Source organism: Pteropus medius, unplaced genomic scaffold (assembly GCF_902729225.1).
Source record: "Pteropus medius unplaced genomic scaffold, Ma_sr-lr_union100, whole genome shotgun sequence".
Classification (NCBI taxonomy): domain Eukaryota; kingdom Metazoa; phylum Chordata; class Mammalia; order Chiroptera; family Pteropodidae; genus Pteropus; species Pteropus medius.
In genome coordinates, this window is record NW_024355521.1 from 803,178 (window position 1) to 824,087 (window position 20,910).

Here is a 20,910-nt window from a genome sequence, read left to right on the forward strand (position 1 = left end):
GGGGCCCTGCTGGATAGTATGGGTGCCTGTCTTAACAGGACCACTGTGGCCCCAACCCATCCTGACTGAAGTGTGACCCTCACTCTCAGCAGACACTGCCACCCTGAAGAATTCTGGCTCTTGCCAGGGGCAGCAAGGAACATTGTTTCTATTTGGTCTTTAGATTATGGAACAAAAATTAAATTTAAACTCTTTGCAGGGAGGTAATTTTTCCTAATCACTCACCCTGCTGCACAGATCTCCACAACTTGATTACGTCTAATTAGATTAATTGGATGGAGAATGATTTCTTTTCTCAGAGAAGCTGAACCATAGAGAAGAGGTACTGTTTGAGGCATGGTGACTTTCTGACCCCAATAAGCACCCCCAGGGCTCCATGCCTTGGGCCTGGTGAGGAGGCACTGGGGGTACCGGGGTTCTGGGGCACAAGGGCTGCATCTGAGGCTCCCCTCTCTCTGCTTCTCTCTCCTTGTCACTTGCTCTTTCTGTCACCAAGTTCCCCTCAGAGTCTCTGTCTTCCTCTGTCCCCATCTCTCTCCTGATTTGGGCTTCTGTGGCTCCAGATATAAGTCCTGGCTATGCCAGGGGGTCACCTTCCTTGTACCCCTTCTCTCTGCCAGGAGATGAACCAGAGGCTTTTTCCACATTACTGAAAGTTTATGCTTGCTCCATGTGGAAGGAGTGAAAAGACACAGCATGATTTGCTCAAGGTCACTTTCCATGGCAGCTGGGGTTGAAGTGCGGGGAGTAACATGGCTGGTCGACAGCCTGAGTACCCACAGAGGTTGACCTACAAGGCCAGGCTAGGCTCCACCAGCTTTGGGGTTCAGGGAGGTTCTGGCAGGAATAATAGGGTTTGAGCAGTTCTGAGGGTGGCAGGGCCAGCCGTGCTGGAGCAGAGGTGGATGAAGGGTCCGGCTGTCCCTGTCCTCCCCTGGCCCAGGCTGAGCACTTTCACCTAAAGGAGTCTGTGGCCAAGAGCCTTGGCCCCAGACACTGCTCCTTCCCAGGATCCTGGCCAGAGCCCAGAACTCTCCTGCCCTTCCCCTGCCAGAGCCAAAAAGCTAGGCGGGTCCTCAGCCGTCACCTGCAGCCCCAACTCAGGGGTCTTCCAGCCCTGCTTTCCTTGTTGTCTCTCCACTCTACCTCATCCCCTGTCCACATTGTCCTCACCTGGTCCAGGGCTCCATCCTCCCTCCTCAGACACTGGACAGACACCCTGCTTTACTGGACCCAGGTCTGCAGCTCATAGGAACACACCAGGCCCCATTTCAAAGACTTTTCATGACTCTCCACTGCTCTGAGGACCAAAACCCCAGAAATTCATTTGGACTACAGGACCCTCACGAACTGGCCACTTGGACCTCCCCAGCCCCATCTCTCATCACCCCCAGCCGCATTCTGATCCCCAGAGCCCAGCACGAGGCCAGGCATGTGGTGGACTTGCTGGGCCAGGAGTTGGATGGCAGCCCTGCTGGCTGCTGGGCCCCTCCCTCTTGTGCTCTCTCCTCCCAGCACCCGATACCTCAGTAAGCAAAGCCTTTAAACCAAAAACAATTTTACAGTTCATTTGAGTTAATCACAGCTGCTCTTTCTGGAAACCATCTTCTCCAAATTGTCGGCAGAGAGGCGGGTGGTCTGCCTGACAGTCTCCCTCCCAACCCCCCGTCACAGCGTCCTGAAATCAAGGAGTCAACAGGAATTGACACTCTAGGAATTCAAGTCAGATGTCAAGGTATGTGCCAGGCACTGTGATGGGCACTGGGGTACAGCAATGAACAAGGTAGACCCAGTTCCCACCCTGACAGAGCTCACTATATAATAAAGAGACCAATTTTAAACAAATAATCACAAAAATGAGTGTGTAGGTTGTCTTGAGTTGTAATAAGTTAGTCATGCAGAAGTCTGACAATACTAACCATATAGCCTGGCAATCCACTAAACTCCTTGGGGCCTCAGTTTTCTCATCTCTAAAATGGAGATCCTAGTGGCATCTTTCTCAAGGAGTATATGAGTATCTAGTGAGATGTGTAAAGCCCTTAGCCTGGCATCCAGCTCTTAGTTGATGTTTAACATATCTTAAGGGCTGTATTCCTTTGCTAGGCGGCTCAAACAACAGAAATTTATTTTCTCTTCATTCTAGAGGTTGCAAGTCCCAGGTCAAGATTCAATTGAGTTTTTCTTCTGAGGATCTTCTTCTTAGCTTAGAAGTGGTCATCTTCTCCTTATCTTCACATGGTCTTCCCACATGCGTCTGTCCCAATCTCCTCTTCCTATAAGGACAATAGTCCTATTAGATTAGGGGCTACTCATGTGACATCATTTTAACTTAATTCCCTCATTAAAGAGTCTAGCTCCAAATCCAGTCACATTCTGAGGCACTGGGATTAAGACTTCAACATATGAGTTGGGGGAAGGGGACAAAATTCAGCCCATAACAGTATATATCCAAGAGAATCGAGTGTATATATCCACAGATCACTTGTATGGAAGTGTTCCTAGAGGCTTTATTTAAAATAGTCCAAAAAAGAAAACAACCCAAATGTCCATCTATGAGAGGAAGGATAAATAAATTGTGGTCGACTGATAAAAAATGGAACTACACAGCATTTTTTTAAAAACTGAACAAACTATCAATGCAAATAAAACATATGAATATCACAGATATGGTCAGAGGAAAAACAAGAAAAAATATGTACTTGATGATTTCATTAATATGAATTAATCTATCATGACAGAAGTCAGAATAATGACTATGTCTCAGAATTGGAATGTTAACTAGAAATGGGAACAAAGAAACTTGCTGGGGTACTATTGTGTTCTATATCTTGATCTGGATGGTGATTACATAGGTGTGCACTTATACTGAAGAGATGGAGAAACAGACTTCTATTCCTGAGGGGAGAATTGATGGTCACCAAATAGAAGGGAGTGGGGGCTGGGTGAAAAAGGTGAAGGGATTAAGAAATACAAATTGGAATTACAAAATAGTCACAGCAATGTAAAGTACAGCATAGGGAATATAGTCAAAAATATCATGATAGCTATGTATGGTGCCAGGTGGGTACCAGACTCATCGGGGGGTAAGGGGAGGGGTTACTTCTCAAGTTATATAAATGTCTAATCACTATTTTGTATACATGAAACTAATATAATATTGTATGTCAACTGTGATTGAAAATTTTTTTAAAGGTGAAGAAAAGAAATGGCACATTGCAAGAGTGTATATACAGGAAAGAGATTGTAGTTATTTTTATAATCTACAATATGTACACTTAAGATTTGTGTATTTGACTATATGCAAGTTATATCTTAATATAACGTACAAATAATATGAAGCTTGGGTGGGATAATTACCAAAGGGATGTTGGGCTGCAATATGTTTCCTAACTTTCTTCTATCCCAACTAATTCCTTCCTAAAGGAAACCAGGATTCTGTAAAGACGGAGGTTGGTTACCAGATGTGTGTGGGGCAGGGGGAGTTATAGTAGCTTCACAATTTGCAGCCTTGGTCAGGTTTTGCTCAAGTGGAATAGAATGAGCAAATAAGATTATCAATGGACTACATCGTGAGGAGCTGGGCTGGGGAAATCAGGCTGAAAAAATGGACCAAGGAAGGGTAACGCCCTGGATCAGCCCTGTGGCACATGATTGATTTTTCAGCACCACGGAGAGTTCTGGTGACAGATGGATGGCTTTCCTCTTCAGAATCCTGTGACCACTCATCTCCCTTTGTTTTCTAGGTAGAATTATCTGGTTATGAAGGAAAATTCACTCTTGCACACTGCACATTATTGCCAGAAGTGAGTGCCTGGGCTCTGGAAGCAGACTGTTTAAGTCTTGGCTGCACCACACAAGCTGTGTGAACTTGGGGAAGTTACTTAATCTCTGCCTTATCTGTCAAATGAAGAAACTAGGTAGCTACCTCATAGGATTGTGATGAAGACTGAATCAAAATAAGAAAAGTAAAGAGCTTAACGTAGTGGCTGACACATGGTGAGTGCTTAAAAGTCAAGATTATTATTGTCCTCATCAGTATTATTATCCCCAAGAGCTTTTTTTACCTAAGATGAAAAGGATTCAGAAAGCTTCCATAACCCCAGATGTCTGAAAAGCTTGTGATATGACTTTAGGTGAGATATGTCACCTACCTGGCCCCCATTCGCTTTCTGTAAAATGAAGCTATTTGCTTTTTTACATTATTAGATTTTATCTTTTTACTGAAAAAGTATAGTCATATATCGCTCAGTAAAATAAATAAAACACTAAAACAAAATAATAAAATGAAATAAGAAGACAGTGGATGAGGTGGCATTTGTGGCCCCTATAAGCTCTATCTGTCCTGGGTCTTGGATTCAAGACTTAGGGAGGGATGGACAGAGTCAGGCATGGGAGTTAAAGGGGAAGTGAGGACAAAGTTGGGGGCAAGCTAAGAGAGAATCCCGACTCTACAGAACGGTCAGAAAAAATGCATTGAGCATGTCAAGATGTTTAGCTCAAACTCCACCACCATTTTCCCAACTTTTGCTCAGGCTTTTGGCCCCTCTGAGCCCTTGTACAAAGGCACCCACCACCCTTTCACCTTGCTTCGGCCATGCTGGCATTGTGTTGGCATCTTGATTTGACCACATTCCTTCTCTCCTCAGAGCTTTCTCACATGCTGTGCCCTTTGCCAGAAATGTGAGATATCATCCCGAGTCTTACAATAGAAGTGACAAAAACCAACTGAAACCAGTTTAAGCAAAATAAATTTAAAAGCGGGGATTAGTGGGTTCATTCACCTGAGAAATCCAGGAATTTATAGCTTCAGGCATGGCTGGATCCCCAAATGACATCATTTCAGAACATGGCCTTCCCATCTCTTCTGTCTTGACATCACCTACAGTCATGCTCTCCCCAGGTGGGACATGGGTACTGATAGCTTCAGGCTTATGTCACACTGGCTACACACCCCTCTTCCCTTATTGTTTTAGCATATTTTCTGGTATGATTCTCGTTGGCCTGAATTGAGTCATCTGCCACTCCTGACACAATCATTGTAGCCAAGAAGTTAAGTTAATTGAATGGCCAGGTCTGGGTGGCAGGAGGCAGGGGTTAGGTCAGCCCACCTGGATGGACTGAGCGTGGTCAGAGAGCTGTTTTCTAAGGGAAATTGGGAGTGGTCTTACCAGACAAAAAGGAATAAATGTGCGGTAGGTAAATGAACACACACATATGCAAAGTCACATATATGCACACATACAAGCACAAATTTGAGTGAATAGTTGCTCAATGTCTGTCTTCTGCACTCTATTGTAAACCCACAGGGGAAGGACCCTGTCTGTCTCATCCATTGTGGGATCTCCAAAATCCACCACAATGCACAGAATAGGACTGTACCTGGCGTTCTCACTTTTCTAATGTGAGGAATGAGGCTGCCCAACCCTGTCTTCCATACAAGGGGGCTTTGGAAGGTCAGATACAAAAAATAGCCCTATCTCTCTTCTTCCTCCTACCTTCCCTCACCTTCCCCCCTCTTTCTTGCCCTCCCCTAACCCCTGTCTCCCTTACCCTCTCCTCTTTTTCTGCCTCTATCCCATAACATCGTCCCCCTCTTCCCATTCCTCTCCACCTTCTGAAGCTAATTAAATGATACCATAGAATGTATTTCATTTGCTTTTGGTTCAAAAAGGCCACAAAGCACCAGCGTGTGCTCATTAAACAGCTCCATGTAGAGGGCCGTAATGAACAGGTTTTATTACAGCCGTCATCTCGGCCCATCCTGTGAGGCAATTATATATTCATTGGGAAGAAAGAGAACCACGAACCTGAGTGTGTGGGGTTGGAGGGGTGAATGGGGGTCCTCCCCCGTTTGGGGAAAGTCCTAGGCTGCCCTGGGCTCTGTTTGGGCTATTATTGTGCTGCCACCATAACTGCGAATGGCAGGAATCCCCACTGGCTTTGACTAGAGCCACGGCTGAGGCTCCCAACCTGGAACTGCTGGAGGTGCTAATCGCCAAGGGGCCCCTGAATTTACTTGTTTACCAAGTGCTGTCTGCAGATGAAATAATTGGCCCAGCACATAACAGAACCCCATTTTATTCTATGTGTGTACTACTGCAATTCCAATGACAGAGAAAGTCACCGAGAAGCCTTTCTGCATCTGGCAGCTTCTGTCCAGTGTGCCTTTCCTCTGTCATTGGGGACTAATAACAGTGGCTGGGACAGTGACATAATAACAGCAGCCACCATCTCTTGACTTGCTATGTGCCGGGCACTGAGCTTAGTGATTTACCTGAATTATCTATCTCCTTTAATCTTTGCAACCCTCATTCGAGGCAATGGAAGTCATTATCCCCATCTTATGGGTGAGTAAACTGAGGTTCAGAGAATAACATGCCAGTTCCAAAGACATATAGCCAGAATGTGGCGCATTGAGGATTTGATCTTAGGTCTGCTCGACATCACAGCCTCAGCACTGCCCTCTACCACCTTCCATTTAAAAGGACAGCTCATAGCCTGCAAGGGTCCCCATAATTGCATTAATGTTTTTAAAATATCTGTCCTTTCATTCCAAATATTCTGACTTTCTGTGTGCCCAGCTCTACTCTAGAACTTTACACGTGTTATCTCATTTAATCTCTACAATAACCCTACCAAGGAAGTATGATTATTACTCCATTTTCCAGATGAGAAAACTGAGGTACAGAAAGGTTAGGTCACTTCCTCAATCCATAGTGCTGGAATAGCCCAGGCAGGAATTGAATCTGGCTCCCAAGTGCACATTTGACTCAACTCTACCCCACCTGGAGCCAGGATATGGCTCCACGTATATATTAGTTTCCCAATTACAAATTACCACAAATTTAGTAGCTTATACAATACACACATATTATCTTACGATTCTGGAGATCAGAAGCCCAAAACGGATCTCATGGGGCTAAAATTAAAATATCCACAAGGCTGTTTTCCTTCTGAGGTTCTATGGGAGAATCGTTTCCTCGCCTTTTCCAGCTTCTAGAGGCTGCCCGCATTCCTCGGCTTCTGGTCCCTCCCTCCATCTTCAAAGCCAACAAATGCAGGTCAAATCCTCCTCAGCGTTCTGACCTCCTTTTCTGACCTTCTTTCATTTTAAGGCCCCATGTGGTTGGTGATGAAATGGGGCCGGATAATCTCCATATTTTAAAACCAGGTAATTAAAACCTTAAATGCACCTGCAACCTTCATTCCCCTTTGCCATCTGAGATAAAGCAGCATATCCACAGGTAGGACACGGACATCTTTGGCGGTCATTATTGTGCCTACCTCTGTAATCACCGCTATCCTCTGTGGAGAACCCGTCAGGTGTCGGGCACCATGAAAGGGCTTTACTCACCTCGCAACAAGCAAGTGAGGGAGGGATCACAACTCCAACTTACAGGTGAGAAAACTGAAGCACAGGAGACCCAGGGGTTGCTGGGTGTCTCGGGAGCCAGCCACAGGTCTCGCTGGTCTTTTGAGGTCTGATGAGTTTAACTACAGAGCCTCCTCTTCCCTGCATTGTACTTTGAGAATGGAGGAGGGTTTTTGTTTGTTTCTAAACAGATTTGGGTATGCCAAAGATGCTTTTAGGAGAGACGAGCTGGCTGGAGTCCCTTGGCCCTGTTTGCAATACCTCCCGCTCACTCTTGCCCTGGTGGTCAGGCCCCAACCCAGTCAGACCATCTATGCCTGGGGTCCTGGAACAGGCAGCTGGGCCAGTCATACCAAATGGGCCTCCCATTCTCTTCCCTGAGCAGCAGGAAGCTGGAACCTGTGAGGCTGACAGGGTCTATTCTTCTTGAGAACAGAAAGGCAGGTGCAGGGGGCATTTGGAGGAAAGCTGTGGGGGAGACTAGAGGAGGTGATCTGGCCAGGAAAAGGGCGATGTCAAATGGACTAGAAGGGAGAATTCAACTTTCCTGAGCACCTACTATGTGCCAGACATTTATATACAGCCCTTGCCCAAGCCCCATCACTTTGGGACACAGGTGTTGTCAGCAATCCCATTGCATGATTATGCCCATTTTACAGATGAGGAAATGGATGTCCACAGAGCTTAAGTGATCTGCCCAAGATCTCAGAGCCAGGATTCAAATCCAGGCCGCTGATGATCCCTAAGTCTGTCTTTTCCCTCCCTCCACACTATCTAGTTTTGCTCTTCACTGTGGGCATAGCCTCCCACCTCTGTGGCCCCCCAAAGCCACCAGGAGGGTCCCTGGAAAAGGGAAGCTTCAGTAAATCTCAGCCTGCAATGAGGAGGGGTTGAGAGGATCCCTCTGGAGAAGCAAACATTTCCAGCAGAGTAAATTTCCTGGGCTTCCTAGCCACTGCAGGTGCAGACACTCTCCTTCCCCAGGAAGTTTGTAGATCAAACCTTAGACCTGAATTCACAGAATCTGCTGAGGGATAAATGAAGCAGGAAGCAAACAGAGAAATGCAGAGAGAAGAGCAGCACCCCAAGTTAAGCCCTGGAACGTTTCTGGGATGAAGGGGAGGGGCACAGCATGGCCACCGAGGGACCATTGCTCCCATCTGTGCCCAGGGGTCAGACCAGATGCTTCCTGAGACCCCTGCCAGCCCTGACATTCTGAGAGGCCCTGACCCAGTGTCTGGGGGCAGCTGGAGCAAAGGATTTGGAGAGAGCGCTTGGGAGTCGGCAGCAGTTCTGAGCTAAACTCTGGGTGAGGGTGACTGGTGAGGAAGTGGGGACTGGTCATCGCAGAGGACAGGCCCAGGGTGGAGGTGCCGAGATGGGGCCCTAGGCCAAGAGAGCCTGGAGGATGCCAGAGGGGGCAAGACTCAGCACCCTGGGCTGGGAGTGAGGGCCCGGGTCAGTTCTGGTTCTGCTGCTGCCTAGCTGTGACCTTGGGTAAGTCCCATGGCATCTCTTGCCTCAGTTGCCTCATCTGCACAGTAGAGATGATTGTTCCTGCCCTGGGTGCAGGACTATTGGAAGAAATAAAAGAGGTCAAGGAGGAAAAAAAAATCAAGAAGGGCTAACATGTGCACAGGGAGTGGGGCCTGGCCACTCTCCTGGGCAGTAGCTAACCTGGCTCCACCTGTTTCTGCTCTCAGCCTCCTGGTAATTGGCCAGGCACTAGAGTCCTCATCCCTGAAGGCCCAGCTGATTGGAGGATGTGGGGTCTTTATGAAAACAAGGCTGCTTCCTCCCTCTCCCTTCTTTTACCCCATGGTCACCATGGGCCTCATACATGCTGGCTTGAGTTTACCAGGAGTGCCTGGGCCTGTAACACATTTGATTTATTGTCTAAATGCATGCCAGCTCTGGCCGTCTCTCCCCAGGACCCATGCTGCTCCCTCAACCCTACCACTGACCCTCCCCTTGCTAAGCTCTGGCCCCCTCACCTGCTGTGTGACTTCGAACAGTTACTTCACTTCTCTGAGCCTCGGTCTTCTCTATTAAATGGGGATAAGAATGCCTACCTCACGGATTTGTCCTGTGTCTTTACACATTCTTGCAGTCCTTAAACAAACATTTCTTGGGAGCCTCCCATGTACCAGGCCTTGGTTTGGACACTGAGGACACAGAGGTGGGCAGTGGAGATGAGGCTCTGCTCTCTGGGAGCTTCCATCATGGTGGCTGCAGGGCAGAGCCAGCTCGGAAGGCATTTGCAAGTGGTCAAGAGCTAAAGCAGAGTGAGTGGGTAACACACCCAGAGTCACAGGGTGGCTCGTCGGCAGAGCCCAGGTCAGGCCAGCCTTAGAGCTGGCACATGACACGCCCTGTGAGGGGACTGACGATGTGGATTTCCAGACACAACCCAGTGAGGTCATTTCCTAATTCAGGGACGTCCAAGTCGCAGGGCAAGCCTCAGCTCCTGAGACCCCCTGGGTCCCCTCGCCTCCTCAGGCCCACCCAAGACCTCACAGGCCTTACAGGTGAGGGTCACCTGGTCATCCGTATCCCCCTGGAAGGGTAGTCTTTGGCTTCCTTTTTCTGAGCTCACTGTCTTCCCCCTGCGGTTCCAGAACATCCAGCAGAATCTCGTTGGGATAGAGTTGGAGCGGAGAGGTTGGGAGCTGGGTTTCGTTATCAGAACATTCTGCCTGCTTGGCGTCCCAAAGCCGACTGTGCGGGCAATGCCTTTCCCTACCAGAGCTGATAACGGAGTTTTTAATTATTACAATTATCACCTGAACAATTGGGTCCTGCCACAGATAATTAAAATGAGATTTGGCTCCTCCTCGCCCATCTCTCCTCTTAGTTCTAAATCTGATGGTGAATTGCATAGCACACCTAGAAACAAGAGTTACTAAGAGGGACATTCTTGCAGAAAGGAGGGTGTGGGGTGAATGTGGATGTGGACGCACAACTGGGAATGAGGAGCACACGTGGGTGTGTGTTTGCACATGAGGATGCACGAGTTTGTCATTTGTGTGCATGAGCGATCAATGATTGGGGAGAAGGAGGTGGCAGCAGGCAGGCAGCACCTCATCAGGGCAGGGCATGGGAGGTGGGGTCAGGTGACAGATGATGGCGTGAGGGTGCTGGAGAGTGAGTGATGAGGTACAAGCGCAGGTTTGTTCCTGGGGGTAATGGCTGGGGTCCTGGAGGCCAGCAGGTCCCCCACCTCCTGGTTGTTTATTTTCCTTCTCCAAACCTCTTTTTTCTCACCTGCAAACTGGGCACAGTGACAGTTCCTCCGCGTAGGACTGTTAGCTGTGAGAGTAACGTTCAATGGGGTGTATACTCAGAATGGCACATGGTGAGTGCTCAGGAGGGGTTAGTGGCACAGTGGGGGACAGTGTGGTCACCACAGAGGTGACAGGAATGACTGTGGATGACGAGGATTCAGGCAGTAGTGCCCAGCCTTTAGGCCTCTGGAACTTGACCTTCTGCAAAGACCCACCCATCATCCAGGAGTAGTTTATGGCCTGCAGTCAAGACCAGCGGTCCCCATCTGACCCCAGTGGCACCACTGTGGGACTGACCACATGGGGTGAGAATTCACTCTGAACCATTCACAAGGCTGCTTAGCCTCAGACACTGAGTCGGTCTTGAGCCAGCTGTGAGGTCACACTCTTGTGTGTCGGAGGAGGCCACACAGGGGCCCTGAGGAGGGACATGCCCTGCCCAGAGCTGGCCAAGAACAACCAGCCTCTTCTTATGCCCCCAGTATCCAGTGGGAACTTAGGACTCCACAGAGGGGACCATCAGGTCCCAATGCCAAAGCCCCAGCCCCAGCCCCAAGGGGGATGGGAAGGCACAGCCATTCCTGAGCACCCACTATGCACTAAACACCTCTGCCTGCCTCCACTCCCACCCTCCCAACAAGCAGCCACTGCCCCATTTTACAGAGGAGGAACCAGGCTCAGAACAGTAGAGCGGCTGGCCCAGGGCCACAAGCCACTGAATGGCAGAGAGGAGACATGAGCCTGGGTCTGTGGGGGAACAGGGCCCTCTGCTCTCTCCAGATCCCCTCACTGACCACCCACATGGGGTCCTAGGCAAGCCTTGGAGACTCCTGTACCCCTCTAAAGAGTGCAAGGCAGGCAGGCGCCCTCTCCCCATCCAGGGTGTAGATTCCACCATGGGAATTTCCAGTGTGACCTTAAGCAAGTCCCTCCCCTCCTCTTAGTTTTGGTCTCACCTGTCAAGTGAGAACAAGGACTCGCCCCACCCCGGAGCAGGGGAAGGGGGCATGCTGTGTGGTCGACATGAGGACAGTACAGGGCACTGGTTACTCACTGCCCAATGGCCTGGGTTCAGATCCTGCCCCTGGCACCTGTGAGCTTCGTGACCTTGAGCTGGTTGCTTCACCTCCTAGTTTTCTGCCAAACGGGGAGGATCGTGATGAAGTGTGATGTCAGTTGTTGGCAGACAGAGATCAGGGCCTGGTGTAAGAACTACTGGCCCAGGTTTATTGTGATGACGGCATTCTCAGGAAAAGTAAACCTGCTGAGCAGAGCTGGCACTTACACAGCACGTGAAACGAGGTGGAGTGTATGGAAGCTTGTTCGGGACGCGCTCAGGGAATGCCATTGCCTAACCGTGACTTGTGTCCACTGGAGCTGGCTGTCCACCAGCCTGGGTACTACCCGCCAACCCCACCTCCCTCCACAGAACCCCTCTTTCTCTACCCAGAGCTCAGAACACTGCCCCACCCTCCCTGTACCCCAAATTTCTAAATTCTAGAAATAAGGGACAACTGTCAGTCTGAACTCCCTTCCAGCCTCAGCGTTAATTCGCTCCCACCTCACCTGCAGCAGTCCTGAGCTCACCTGTCCGGCAGCTGCGAGGTGGTAGCTTCCTGTCTGGGCTGGTTCCTTTGAGCAGAGACAGCAGTTGAGAGTTGGGAGGATGTGGACATGGACATGGGGCAAGCTAGGCCAGGCTGGAAGGGAAGCAGCAGCCTGGCTCCAAAATACAGGGTATCTGCAGCAGAAGGAAGCATTTAGATGATCAAATCTGCACCCCCATTTCATTCACTGGAAAAACTGAGTCCTGAAAAGGGTAAGGGACTCCCCCAAGTCCATACCACAGATCAGCGGCTGAGCTGGGCTCTTTAGGCCACCCCGATTGGGGCAATGAAAAGATTTGTTTAAAGGAGAACAAGCTGACGAGTTTCCTGTCATGTGAGAGAGGGCTGGGAGGGAAGGTGGTAAGTATAACGCACAAGCCCTCAATGCCAGATTGAGGAGTTCGGGCTTTATTATGAAGGTAACAGGGAGCTACGGATATGTGGGGTTCTAGCCGCTTCTCTCCATCTGCACGGCCTGCACCCTGGTCCAGGCCCCCAGCTCTCACCTGGACACCTGCAGTGGCTCCTGCCAGGTCCCCCTGCTCCTTCTTGCCCCTCTACATGCCATTACCCACAGTAGTGAGTGTGGTCTTGTGAAAACTCACAGGACTGTGTCTCTCTCCTGCTGTCCGTCCTGCTCCCAGAATCAACTTCAGAGTCATCATCATGGCCGTAAGGTTGTGTGGGAACCAACAGCCGTCTCCAGCCACTCCTACGGCCTCATCCTGATCCACAGTCCCTGTACCACGACTCAACCACTAGGCCTTCGGGTCACACTCCAAGATGGTGCCCAGGTTTCGTGTTCACCATTGCGGTGCCTGGAACCCCCTTACCACTGGCCAGGGGACGCCTGTCTCATCCACAGATCCCAGCCTAGAGTCTGAAAACCTTCTCAGACCCACTGGTGAAAAGACCCCGCCCCAGGAACCCTGTGCCACGTCATCCTGCTTTATTTCCTCTGTGACATTTAACACTTTCAGGAATTATCTTGCTGCTTTGTTCATTGGTGTGTTTATTATCAATCTCCTCATAAGGCTGCAAGCTCCTTGGGGCAGGGACCTTGTCTGGTTGGTACCCTGCTGCATCCCCAGTGCCCTGCAGGGTGCCAGGCACATAGTAGATACTCAAGAGACACTTGGTGAATGAATGAATGAATGAATGAATGAGCGAGCTGGGTCTGGAGCTTAGGCTTCCTACATCCCAGCACCAGCTCCCCCTGTTCCAGGTTGCTGGGGGAGGAAGGGGTTTAAACAGGGTCAGAGGCTGATCCCTCCCAGGCTGGAGGACCTGTGGGGCCAGTCTTCTAGGAGCCCCTTGGGTCCTGGTCCTCCAGGCAAGACTTCCACATGTATCATTCTTGCCCACCCTAGAGGTCTCCCAGGTTTGGACACAGATGACCTGACTGCTGAGACTTCCACAGACTCGGCCTACCTGGGAGCCAGCCAACATGGTGGGAGGACTGAAGAGCGATGTCCAAGGGGGCAGGCTTGTCCACGGGCCTGCCCTAAGGAGTCTCCAGTTTCACAGAGGAGTCAAAGCTCTGTCCTTATGAGACTCGTCTTCCGGAGGAGATAGCCCTGCCTTCAGAAACACCCAGGCTGACGGGGGCGTCCTGGTCCTCTGGGGTCCGGAGCTCTCTGGGGGAGACCAGGCACTGCCGAGGAGACTCCGGTGCCTGCAGACTCACCGAGGCATGCGCCCACACTGTCCCAACAGAGACCGTCGGTGAGGTGGACTCTCTCCCAGGTGGGCACCCCCGTCTCTGAACTCTGGACATGAGGCACGGGGCACACTGTAGATGGGGAGGCAGCCTTCCCCCTGCTTGGGCCCAAAGCAGAGCTCCTTCCACGGACACAGACCCCATCAGTATATCAGCATCCTCCCCTGACTTGGGGGAGGCAGGTAGCCTGGATCCCAGCCTCACTGTGCTCCCCGCAGCCTGTGGCATCTTCAGTGGGCCCCTGCTCCTCTCCAGGCTCACCTCTTCACCTGTGACATGGGGCTGTGCTGAGTGATACCTAATGCTGCCTCCGCCTCCACTCTGGAATCTCCTGTCTTGTTTCCCTGTCCCCACCCCTCTCGCCCCATCACTCCTGGTTCGTGATCCTACGATTTTAGAAACAGAAACTTGGCTAATTTCTGGAGCCCGTAAATCACCCAATGGGGAGGCCAGGTGGGTGCCCCGCTTCCACTCCATCACCCACCCTAATGCATCATCTGACACTTTCAATTTATTTTTCAATTCCTTTACCATCAGAAATGACGATTAAATTTCCAGCGTAAATACCCGCTTTACCAAACCGAATTAATCACAGGTGAGGAGGAGCCGACAGGCAGCAGCATCCTAGGCATTAACCCTTTGGTCCTTTCCGAGGCCCCACAGGGAGGCCGGAGACTCTGGAGCCTCCCTGGAAGCCACCACTCGAAGCCTCATGGGGGTCACCTGACCCAGTCACCTTCGTCCTCTTGCAGCCGTCCTCCTGTGGGGAGTCTGGGAGAAGAGTCTTGTCCAAGGTCACCCTCCCCATCAGGGCAGAGTCAGGGGACATCAGCCCTGGTCCCCTAGCCTGGCTCATTCCTGACCCTCCTCCAGCCCCTCCAAGGAAGATGTTCCATGCCAAGACAGGATGTGATGCGGGGAGTGTCCAGGGTTTGACATTTTCCAGGCCATATATGGGGACAGGGCTCCTGCATGAGGGTGGGAGCCCCCCATGATTGCAGAACCTGGGTTGACAGGAGAAAGGGACAACTTGCTGTCCCTTCCCCACGACCATCGTTATCGCCCCTGTCTGCCATGGCCACTCATATTGATCCAACCAACAGCTACATTTGACCTTGTGTCCTCGGTCCTCCATCTCTGCCACCCCAGCCATGGCCCAGAGCCACTCATAGCCTCTCCCATGATCTCCCCACTTTCATACCTGGCCCACATCCATTCTCTATTCAATGACATCAAAATGCAGATATTCTCCATCATTGCCCGGCTCAGAACCCTTCAGTCCTTCCTTCTGCTCTCAGCCACAAGCGGTGGGATGACCTGGCCCTGACCAGTCCTCTGCCCGCCTCTTCCCGGCTGAGTTGACTCTTCTTCATCCTTCATCCTTCATACTTTTCTGTTTAAACCTCCCCTCCTCAGAGAACCTTCTCTGATCACCGTTTCCCGGTCTAAATTATTTTCTTCCTCCTAAGATTCTCTCTCAAATCCATTTCCTTTCTTTTAGGGCACTTAACATGAGTTATAATCACACACTAATTTGTAGGTTTGTCTAATGGAATCTTCCGGGAAGGGACTTGAGCTGACTGGCTCGATGTCGTAGCCCCTGGAACTTGGCCTGGAATCTACTAGGTGATCAATGCAGACTTTTGAATGAACGAGTGAGTGAATGAGTGAGTGAATGGAAAATGAAACCCTTTGGTGTCAGGCTGAGGCCAGGCCCTGGAGCTGGCATGATGGAATGACATGGCCTCAGCTAGTGGGCTCTAAAGGATGATGATTAGGAGTTTGCCCAGCTTTAAAGGTGGGGCCGATATGCCAGATTCTGAGAAGTCTACCTGACTTTGGATGGCTCCTTCTCAGCCACTCGGAGAAGGAGCCCTTGCCCTTTTGAAAGTGATTGATTTAATGGTTCAGTTCAACTGGCGTTATCATGAGCAGGGTTAGGCCCAGGCCTCAAGGTCAGCCCAACCTGGGTTGAATCTTGATTTTGCTCTTGGCCTTGTGTGACCCTGAGCAGGTCACACAGACTCTCTGAGCCTTTACCTCCTGCTCTGTGAACAGGTGACTCCTTTGTTAGTGCTCACTCAAAGTCCCATCCGCCATGAGGGAAGAGGACGTGCAAGTGCCTCCCCTCCAGGAGGGGAAGACACACCCAGGCACAGCAGCCAGCTGAAGGCAAAGGTGTGTGAAGCGGGGGCAGAGTAGGGAATCCAGAAGCCCAGCCCAAGGCTGATCAAGGAAGGCTTCCTGGAGGAGAGAGCCAGTGGGCGTTCCATGCCCACTCCTCTCTGCCTCTGCCTCTGTGTGTGTGTGTGTGGTGCGCGCGTGTGTGTGTCTTTCGTGGTGTGTGCTGTGTGTGTGTGTGTGCGTGTGTGTGTGCTGTGTGTGTGCGTGTGTGTGTGCGTGTGTGTGTAAAGCGGTGTGTGTGTGTGCGTGTGTGTGCGTGTGTGTGCGTGTGCCTTTCTCCTCCTCCCCTTGTTCTCTCTCTCCAAGGTCCTATTCTTCCCATTTCCTTCACCATAGTCTCTCTCTGCTCTGACAGGAGGCCTGAGGGGACACAACTCTGTTCCAAGGAATAGAGCTCTGAGCCCTGCAAGCAGGTCCATGGAGCCCCCTCTAAGTGACCCCACATACACATCCCAGGACACACATGCCCAGCCCAGGGCAGCAGCGTAGGCAGTGAAGAGGAAAAGCTGGAGCTGGGCGTTAACCACAGGAGTTAGAGCCAGCTCCTATGCAGCAGCCTGGAACGCAGCGGGGGCTCCTGCAGGAACTTACTAGACTCTATCTCCGCCTGGTGGGTGGGCCAGGGAAGGCAGCTGCCTCGTGTGTCACCCAGGCCCTGAGGCCGTACCCCGCAGTGGCTCCGCTCGGCCTACCTTGGCCTGCTGAGTGGGTCAGTCCCTTCCCTTCTCTGAGCCTCCCTTTCCCTATCTATAAAATAGACTCAGTGATGCTTGTTTTGAGAGTTGAAGACAAAGAATAAAACAAAGAATAAAAATGACACAATGGACACAAAGGATTTACAAACTGTCAGGTGCCGTGCCCAAGTCAGGGTATTGGTGATGCTGAGGGCTGGGGGTTGAGAGACCCAGTTCCAGGCCCGGCTCTGAGTCAAGTCACCCCTCAGTCCTTCATTAACTCACCAACTCATTCTACAGATCCTTATTAAGCCCTACTGTGTGCCATGCTTCATGCACGGGGCTAGGACACTGTGGTGAATAGAGCCAGACCCTGGTCATCTGGACAACCAAAGGGCCTCTCTAGCCAGCCCTAAGCCTTTTGTCTACAGTCACTTCCTGAGGCCAGGCTGAGGGGGCGACCAGCACGGCCAGGCCTGGGCAGGGGCCTCGGCAGTGGGTGAAAAAGAGGCTGCGGAAGGCAGAGTGGCTGGGACAGGTGAGAATTTCCAGAGACAACCTGTTCCCCACCCCCACTCCAACCCTTCCTACTCTGAACAGTGACTTCTTGGCACAGTGGCTGCTGTGACCTCTTCCTCCCCCGGAAAGTCCCAGGCTGGAGAAGAAGACTTGGGGTCTGCCATTGCCTCAGAACCTAACCCCCCAGCTGAGCAGAGAGCTGCCTTATCCTTGCGCTCAGATGGGAAAACTGAGGACAGTGAGGAAAGCGGCTTGCCTGAGGCCACACAGCGAACTGGTGAAGATTAGTTCCCATTGAAGTGCGCGCTTCTGATGAAGAAACTTGGAAAAAATAACCATCATAATAATAACAATTGGGGGGCAACTATTGTGTGGGAGGCACATGCTGAGCACTTTACAGGTGAGATTTATTTCACCCACAGAACCCCCCTTGGGGTGAATGCATGATGACCCCATTTTACAGACAAGGAAAATGAAGTGCAGAGAGAGAAGGGGCTGGTCCCATTAGGCATTTTAGTATCACGGGTGATTAGTTTATTCACGTCCACCTTCTTGCTGGTCTCTGACCTCCAGGTGGTCAGTAGCCATGTCTGTGTCACTTCCCTTGATGCCCCAGCCCCAGCACAGTGCCCATCATGTACCAAGCTCTCAGTAAAGATTTATGAAACGGGATAAAATGAGAACTCTTAAAGAAACCAAGTCTCTCAGAATAATTATGCCCCTGCCCCATCTTAACCCTGGCAATGGGCAGACTGGCACTGCCTCCCACCACCCCACCTCCACATTTGCCCACAGCTGCCACTAAGGGACCAGCTGACTCAGGAGTTAACAGCCCAAGTTGCAGGATTTCAGGCTTGCTCGGTTGGCTGAGCCCACTAATTAAGCCCTGCACAGGGACAGTTGGCTGCTGGAAGATGAATGGCGGGTGGGGGACCCTCTCAGGAGGCCTGCGCACTCTGGGGAGAGTCGAAGTGAGCCCTTCGCTTCTGGAGTCCCATGTACTGATTCAAAGTGCTGACACAAGGCCCAAGGTAGGAGATGACAGGCCCAGCAGGGAGATGACAGGCCCAAGGTCACACAACTGTCAGTGGTAAAGCTGGGACCCATGTCCCCTCCTGATTCAGCCACTTCTTTCAACCTCCTCCTCAGCCCTGCAGGTGGTTGAACACAGCTAGGCTTTCAAATCCTTGAACACTACCCGCCTCCCACCACCCTGCAGGGTGCTCCACCTGTCCACCAGCCCAGATGCATCAGTGAGGGTCCCGCCAGGAGACAAAACCACACAGGAATGTGAACAGGAAAAGTGACACAAAGAATCTTAAGTGCAGAGTAAGAAGGGATTACCTAGTAAGAAGAGAATGCTGTTTGGTGCAGAAGGACCAGCCATTACCTCTAGAGCGGAGGGAGGACACTCAGGGAAGAGGCCCCGGGGCTGAGATCAAGACCTTGACCCAGAGGGCACAGCTGTGGCTCACTGAGTGGCAGAGAAGTCGCTGGGATGCTACACAGGTGGCACTTGCCAGAAATTCATCTTTGGATGCCAGGGTAAGCTGTTTGTAGGGAAGTGACCTTCTGGACACGCTCTGCTATGAAATTGCTTTAGGGGGTTGCCAGAAGAAGCTTAGGGATGCTGGGCATTGCTGACCTCCATCGGGTTCTGGAGAAGCCACCTGCACTGCAGGAACGGGATGCTGGGGGAGCTTGGTGCTGTAGCGAGTAAATGCTGGATAAGCCACCTATGTCTTATAGAGCTGCCCATTGCTAAAACACCCATGTACACTATGAAACCTGGGCTTCCCGGTGCTGTTGCAATAGCCTGCTGAGCAAGGGATTATACTAGAACTGGGAAGAAAGCTCCCTCCCTTCCGCAATGTGTCTCCACTGCCCCCTACTGACTAAGGTTAGTATTACACTAACCTTAAGGGAAAACAGTGAGGCCCATTTCCACTTCCACAGATCAGTCAACAATGGGTGAATTGGAGCTGACAGGCAATAAATTTATAACCAGCATGGTGCACACATCTTTGTACACATCTCCGAATTCCCATACGATGGCAAAAGAACTCTATGCCTCCACCTAACAAGAGGCAGCTATGTGTCTTACAAGTAAATAAGATCTTTCTTCAAAATGAGGAGACCCATGGTCCCAAGACTCATTGCCTCCATCGTAAGCTATAACTTACTCCTCGGATTCATTCACAGTTCACTGACTGCTCTGCTACCAAAGACTAAATTACCAAGTTAACTTGCAATGCTGTACATAAAATTAAAATGGAGAGCAGGAGAAAGCGGCGAGCATACATAAGTAAGCGGGAACATGGAGTAAGGACTGAAGGCGGAGGACACCTGGATGGCTATGGGGTTATTGCCCGCACTCTAGTTTGGATATGGCTTACTAGGGCATCTGAAGGACTTGCTACTTCCTGCTCCCCAGATCCGGTCACCATAATGTCATCAGTGTAGGGGACCAGTGTGTTGTTTTGTGGAAGACGATCAAGTTCTCTGCAGACTATCTGTGACGCATCGCAGGACTCAGGCTGAGGAGCTGGTCCCCAGGCCCGAGCTGTGCGGCTCCCCCAGGCCTGCAAAGTGACGAAGATTACAGAATTTTCCCCTAGGAGAGCTGTCACCCCAGCGAAGCCAATACAGAAAGCTCATATCCCCATTTTTTTACTTCACAACTTTTTATTAATTCATTCATTTGCCACTCATCCTCCAATACACCCATCCTCCCTTCCTCCCATCCTCCTTTCCTCCCATCATTTGGTGAGCAGCTACCATAGGCCATCACTGCTCTAGGCACGGGGGTGCAGCAGTGGGCAGAGGAGACCCATCCCCTCTTCTCGTGGCCCCAAATGGTAATAAGAAGAGGTGACAGACACAGGCCAGGTGGCGATGAGGGTGTGAAGACAATTTTGACTGGAGAAGAGAAGAGATCCGTGGACTAGACAGGACAGAGACACAGAGCAGTGTGGGGCCAAAGCACGACTGGAGGTGGGGCCGAGACTTCAGAGAGTGTCAGAGGACACTCAGGGGAGGCGACATCTGAACTGAGACCTGAAGCAGGGGAGCCAACCTGTCCAGGAGCCCAAGGAAGGTAGGTATCATTATTAACAGAGCCCTCTTTTGCTCTCCAAAGTGTCCCAGTGGGACAAGAAATCATGTGGTTACCTTCGTCATTAGGGTTAAATATGCTCATGTCCATAAAATTTTATCCCAGCCCGACACGCAGTAGGCACTCGGCACATGAGATCTGTGACATCGTCATCACTGCTACGCCTTGGTTCCTCTTCTCCGGATGCACAAGTGCTTCCCATTCACCTGCTGCCTGAGTCTCGGGAACCCTCTCCGAGAAGTGTTTGGGGTAAGCACTGAATGGAGCTGCCCCCGCTGAGGCTACTGGAGCCGCTGAGCTCCCAGAGCTCCCATGGGTGTGAGTTCGCGCAGGCGCAGGGTCAATCCCTCCCCGTCCCCCATCCTTGCAGATGTGGCAGGTGGCTCAGGTGGCTCCTGCCAACAGATTGTCATGTCAGGAATCTGGGGAAGATCT